Raw genomic sequence first — 7,185 nt, forward strand, 5'->3', positions numbered from 1 at the left:
ATAATTCATTTCAGAATTATATTAATTTTTCTAAATTCAAGGGTGTAAGTGAAATAGCTCCTTGTGATTCTACGTGGCTTTGATTCTTTCTGTTTGTTTTAGTTTTTGCTATTTATTTTATACTCTTATCATAATCAACTTGTTCTCAAGGGAGAAATTTTTACTTTTAGAATTGATCACTTTGATTCTTATAAAAAGGCAGTGCAAAACTTGAAGAGTTTTAAATTTGGAAGAACTTTTATTTGGCCCCAGCTAGGTATGTTGTTAGGAAGAAAACTATTTTTCCTTCCTAAACTCTGCATCCCTCCAAGAGTTTTGTTTTTTACAGACCTAAAGCATAGCTATTTTATTACTAATTTCTCAATATTCTTTTGTGCAGGACATTTTCTTTAACAGATTACTATAAAGTTAGCTATAAAATAAATGACAGAATCAGTACTGTACTTAAAAGTGCTTTTCCATTTCAATCCCCTATCCATAATCTCTACACTAAATCTTCACACTCTCCTTTTTCACTTAGTTCTTGCTTTTCTCAGGAAAAGGGAGGAAAACAGCAAGCCTCACTGATCAATGTGTTTTTCTCTCAACAGGTAATATTTAGCGCCAGTGATTTGGTGGTATCTATAATACATCTTAAGACAGCAAGCAAGAAAGCAACAAACATCCAACAACAACAAAGAATAATTAAAAATGGGTTTATAAACTGAGTTTCAGTTTTTCAATAAGTAACACCTATTATCAGGAACAATACTGTACATATCTGATTAACCTGTAGTAACAAGTTTAAAAGACCCAATGCCACTGGCTAAGATTCTAAATGTATAGTTAGTAATAATTAGACCACATTTCCTATGACTGAAATAGTTTAGAACACTCATGATTATTTTAAATTATTTATAATTTAAATTATAATAGACTGTAAAAATGATAGACTAAAGTAAATTGTTAACTAGAAAAATATCATTTGTGCAATTCCTTACCATTTATAATTGGATCACCTTCTAAAAATAACTGTAAGCTTTTTTTTTTCTTCCTTTTGTTCTTAAGAAAACGTGAGAATCAAAGTCATTGAAAGAACTATTAAAGAAACTAATATTGCAGAATCCCCAAGAGTTCAATTGTGTTCCACAGAACAATACTATCTATTATTTACAAAGTACAATCAGAGTTATTCCATTTATAAGTGGAATGCAATTTAGCCACATTCCACAAGATTTAATTTTGTATTTCACTTTTATTATATGACTTAAAATTTAGTTAAATGTTCCCAATTGTTTTTCAATGACATTAAAGTATTTCTTTAGGGATTCAATGTAAATCCCTTGTAAACTAATAAATGAGTTCAGATCACAAATATTCAAACTTTTTGTGGCTGTCAGCAGCATAAAACACGAGTCTTTTGTGTTGTGTTTTTGGATCACACCCCATAATGCTTAGGGGTTTCTCCTAGCTCTGTGTTCATGAAATATACCTGGGGATGCTCAAGAAACAATATGTGACATCAAAATCAGGGTCAGATCTGGATTGGCCACCACTGTACTATCACTTTGACTCCATCAAATTAATAAAACTTTAGAAATTGTTTTAATTAATTTTCTCAGGTATTTGGAATTTAGCTCAGCACTAAGGTACCTTACAAATGTGAGTATCTGAGTATAATTCCTAGCATAACCCCTCACACACATAACAAACTCAGTGATTGTTCATGTGATTACTGAGTCTCTACAGGCATGTTCAAGAGTTGAAGAAACAAATAGCTGTCTTTCTGGAATTAACTTTGTAGAGATAGAAGACAAAATAAATAAGAAAATTAACAGAATAATTATTTTAGAAGTGAAATGGACACATAAGCAGGAAAATGTTTTGTTTTGAGTTACAGATAACTGAAACTCAGAAAAGTCACATTAAAAAAAAAGACATCAATGAACCTGGGATTGTTTTTTTTTTAGCTTTTTTCTGGAACCACAGTGGTGGTGCTTAGAAATTACTTGTGGCTCTATGTTCAAGGACCACTCTGGGCTAGCTCAAGGGACTATATAGGGTGCTGGAGTTCAAACATGAATGAGGTGCATGTAAGGGGAACACCTTCTATGTTGTACTGTAGCTCTGGCCTCAAAAAATTCATTCCAATATGACTGAACAAAAAGAAGAAAATAATTTCAGAGAGGTAACAGAGTACAACATAAGGTAAGATCTTATACTCTAAAAAATGTTTTAAATAAAATTAAGAAATATGGAGTAACTCCAGGTTTTAAAGAGAGAGTTCTAGCTATAAGGCTGATAATAACATGCTCCTAGAAGCTAAGGTCATAAATTGAGAATTCTCTTTCACAGTATGATGTAGATATTGATCTGACATTAGATGGTTCACTTGGAAATAAGTACTTTGTGCAGTGGTAATGCACTGTTATTTAAGATCAATGAATTTTTGTACTTAGTGACTGGCTTTTCAATTGGAGGTACTATCTAGTAGTGTAAGAACCTGTGGATCAATTGTGGACATATGACACCAAAGTTGTAATAACCAAGTAAAAGATATTCTGGTCAATGAAGTCCTTAGAAGTTGAGATAAACCAACTAAAGAATTACAATGAATATTAGATATTGGAAACTAATTTGTAGTGATTTCAATGAAGAATTACTCTATGAGTAATTCTTATTCAGATTGCTTAAGATTTTCCTTAGATAGGAACAAGAAGTATTCCAAAGCATTTAGAAATTGCACAGTGGTGTTTGCCTTGCAAGCAGCCAATCCAGGACCAAAGGTGGTTGGTTCGAATCCAGGTGTCCCATATGGTCCCCGGTGCCTGCCAGGAGCTATTTCTGAGCAGACAGCCAGGAGTAACCCCTGAGCACTGCTGGGTGTGGCCCAAAAACCAAACCAACAACAACAACAAAAATCACACACACACAACTAAAAAGGGACATCACCGATTTAATATTGGCATCCTTATAGAATAGTTATGTTCAAAAATGGCCCCGGGACTGGAAATATAGTACTGTAAGCAGCTGATACTCATTCAACCTCTGCCCCCCCTCCCATGTGCTTTTCAAAGCAATACCAGGAGTGATCCCTAAAATAAGGGCCAGAGCTTTGCTGAGCACCACAATCTGTGGCCTTTCTTTCCCGTTAAAACGCCCCCATCGCTTCAGCTCTATAGTCAGGAAAACCCTTTAAGAAACAAATATTATTTCTCCCATCGCGAATAATACTGAACAAAGTTATGATCACTAACTACAATGCATATAAATGACCAAAGATGTTTTCAAACTGAAAAATGTTGACTAAAACATTTTGATTATTATGGGATATTGGTAAAAAAGAGTTTTGAGTGTGTTTCCAAAAACAGTTTTGCTGGTGTTATATTCCTTTTTAAAGTTTCTTTTGAAACTACTCTCTCACTTGTAAGCTTATTTTCAAAAGATTGATTAAAATTCTGCCTGCTTCTGACCAGAACGCTTTCCTTTTCATCAAAGCATAAAGTTGTAAAGTTATTTTCTTTTTGTGGATTTATATCTCAACTTTCAATCTCCATTTATTTGATTCTTCTAACTCAGACTTTTAATTTGTTTTCCTTTTAATGAATCACTTAGAATTATACTTTTTTTTTATCTACTTCTTTACCTTCTCCTTTATTTGATAAATATATTTGAAGCTCCCTATGGACAACCTGATAACCCATTCAAAGTATTAGATTTAAGCCTACTTTATCTTTGGGTAATATTAATTTCCAAAACTTGTTTGTCTAAATTATACCTATGTATTATTTTAAACTTTATTCAGTTTTAAATTAGGTAAATTAGCTGTAACTTATTAGAAATCTTTCAAATGACAATTTGAGAACAATTCATAAACTATTCTTACTTGTTTTGTTATTTTTTTGGACCAGACATGGCCTGATCATGTATATGACCAGTGAGGCTCAAGACCATATGTGGTGCTGAAATTTAATCTGGGTCTGGTACATGCAAGATAAACACAATACTCAATGTACTATATTTCTGGCCCTCCATAAACATTTTTATGTCGTCATTGCTTTAGGTTTTTTTTGCCATTGTTATGTTACTTTAAGAAAAAGAATATCATAAAAATAGTTTAATAATTAACAAAATTAAATAAAATTTAAAAATGATTAAAATGGACATAATTTGGTCTAGAGAGAATATAATAGGTCTGACACTTCCAGTGTTTGGATCTGACCTCAGTTTTATTCCCAGCACCACATACGGTTGGTCTCTTGAGCCTGCCAGAACTTATCTCTGATCTGAGTCAGGAGTACCCTGAGCACTTCTGGCTGTGCCCCACCTAAAAATAAATAAAATTGGGTTAACGGATGAGAACCATAAAATTAATCTTCATATATTACTAATAAAATCAATTATTTGAGGAGCCAGAATGATAATACATTTGCCTTGCAAGCAAGAAGCCAACCTGAGTTTTATCCCTGGGATTCCATATGGCCCTTTGAGCCTGCCAGGAGTGATTACTGAGTGCAGATCTAGGAAGTGTCCCCTGAGCATGTGGCCAAGAATACAAAAAAAATCAAAAACAAAAATTATTAATTGAATCAAAATATATTAAAATGTCATCTAAATTAAGTACAGTATTGATATGTGAATCCATGGAGCTGAATAATTTATGTTGTTTCAGTTAAGGGTTCATAATATAGATGGAAAAGTAGAAAAGAATGAGTGTGAAGATAAGTATGCTAATTTTTCCTTATGTTGAATTAAATTTTTCCCCATAAAACATTATATATATATTGGGCTGTACTGATAGTACAGCAGGTAGGGCACTTTCCCTGCATAAGGCGGATCAGAGTTCCATTCCCAGTATCACATAAGGAACTCTGAGCCCACCAGGAGTGTAGAACCAGAAGTAATCTCTGAGTATCACTGGGATTGACTCAAAACCAAAAACAAAACAAAATAAATAAAAACCATTATTTATAGGTATCCTTCAGGTATCACTAAGTATGGGGTAAAATATAAATGTTATTCAAATTACTGTGTAATATTACATAATTCTTATATAAAAGGAATTGCTAAGTTGAAAATATTAATATTTTGTATATATACAAGTTGATCCCTAACCACTTTATTTATATACCTAAAACATATTTATCTACTAACTTTTCTTCAAAAGTTACTTTCTTATTAATTTTCATTAAATTTCATACTTAATATTGTATGATTTCTTCTGTCATTTAATATATATTTTGGTTAGTAATCTTTCCATAGAAATAGTTTCTTATGTTATTAAGTTTTTCTTCTGAGGCTCTGAGTTAAGGGACATCAAAGTACCGCCAGGACCTATTACTTTGTTTCAATGCACTGAATGTGATTTCTTGGGATTCTAAATTTGTTTTGAGCTTGAGTGTTATGAGGGAAATATGGGTCCATGAGCTTAAGTGAACAGAATACATAGATACAATATAGGAATTCATTGTTCTTCTGGTACTCCATTTGTAAATAGTACTTATAAATACCTCATGAGTAGAGACTGCTAGTGTGCTGCTTTTCTTGATGTTTACCAACACTCACTTGAGTCTCCTATAAGCAATTGTGTTAGCATTTACTAACAAAGTTACTCAAGACTAGATGACTTAACAATAGACATTTTTTCGTTCTTAAGTTCTAAAGACTCTAAGTCTGAAATCAGTCTGCTTAGAGCTGTATTATGGTGATAACTCAGATCCTGCTTATGACTTCAGATGGCAGAAAAAAAATATGTGTTCCAGATACATTTCACTCTTTCTCTTTTCTTCTGCAAGGGCAATAACTCGATCACAAAGTTTCATTCTCATGATCTCATCTACTTCTAATAATCCTAATTTTCTGTCACATGGATAATTCGTGCTTCAACATCTACATTTTGAAAATACTTAGTGTAGGTCTTTTTTTGCCTAAATTTTTAATTATAATAAAATATGGAACGCTTCACAAATTTGTGTGTCTTACTTGTGCAGGGGCCATGCTAATCTTCTCTGTATGTTCCAATTTTAGTATATGTGCTGCTGAAGTGAGCACTTAATATAGTTCTTATACATTACTTTTTTTACTGAACGGGGCAGGTGACAAAACGAATAGGCCACGTTTTTAGTTTAAATAAGAATTTGAATGCTTAAGGATCTGAAATTAGATGTGAACTACAAAGGGACACAGAAGAAAAACTTTAACAATTGGAAATTAAACAGCCTGCTACTGAACAACCAATGGGTCCGAGATGAAATCAAAAAGAAAATCAAAACTTTCCTGGAAACAAATGATAATGAAGACTCAAACTGCCAGAATCTATGGGACACAGCAACAGCGGTCCTGAGAGGAAAATTTATACCTTTGCAAGCACATATCAGGAAAGAAGAAGGGGCAAACCTGAATTACTTAATGACACAACTCATAAAATTAGAAAATGACCAACAAAAGGAACCAAAAATAAGGAGACAGAAGGAAATAACAAAGCTGAAAGCAGAAATCAATGAAATGGAAAACCATAAAACAATCCGAAAGATTTACGAAAGCAGAAGTTGGTTCTTTGAAAAAATAAACAAGATTGATAGTCCATTGGCAAAACTCACAAAGAAAGAGAGAGAGAAAACCTGATAACCCGTATTAAAAATGAAAAGGGGGAGATCACGACAGATACTAAAGAGATCCAAAGGTTAGTCATAGACTACTTTGAGAAACTTTATGCTACTAAACATGAGAACCTAGAAGAAATGGAAAAATTCTTGGACACTTATAACCTTCCACAGTTAAGAAAGGAAGATGTAGCATATCTAAAAACCCCCATCACTATGGAGGAAATTGAAATTGTAATCAAACGTCTGCCTAAAAAGAAAGCCCAGGCACAGATGGATTTATAATAAATTCTTTCAAACCTTTCAAGAGGAACTACTACTAATCCTAGACAGGTTCTTCCATGAAATTGATAAAATGGGAACACTCCCAAACAGCTTTTATGAAGCCAACATCACCTTGAAAATAAAACCAGACAGAGATGCTGCCAAAAAAGAAAATTACAGACCAATATCCCTGATGAATGTAGAAGCAAAGATCTTCAACAAATTCCTGGCAAATAGGATCCAATGCATCATCAAGAAGATCATACACTATGACCAAGTAGGTTTCACCCCAGGAATGCAAGGATAGTTTAACATCTGTAAATCTATCAATATCATATAA

At 33.0% G+C, this 7,185-nt stretch overlaps 1 non-coding gene across 1 annotated transcript; it reads right to left on the reverse strand.

Moving 5' to 3' along the window:
- Positions 1-5,924: 5,924 nt before the first annotated feature.
- LOC125995360 (U6 spliceosomal RNA) lies at positions 5,925-6,030 on the reverse strand. The gene has a single exon (XR_007490899.1). It is a non-coding gene; the product is annotated as a U6 spliceosomal RNA (small nuclear RNA).
- Positions 6,031-7,185: the final 1,155 nt, after the last annotated feature.

The sequence above is a fragment of the Suncus etruscus genome, chromosome 17 (genome assembly GCF_024139225.1).
Source record: "Suncus etruscus isolate mSunEtr1 chromosome 17, mSunEtr1.pri.cur, whole genome shotgun sequence".
NCBI lineage: Eukaryota > Metazoa > Chordata > Mammalia > Eulipotyphla > Soricidae > Suncus > Suncus etruscus.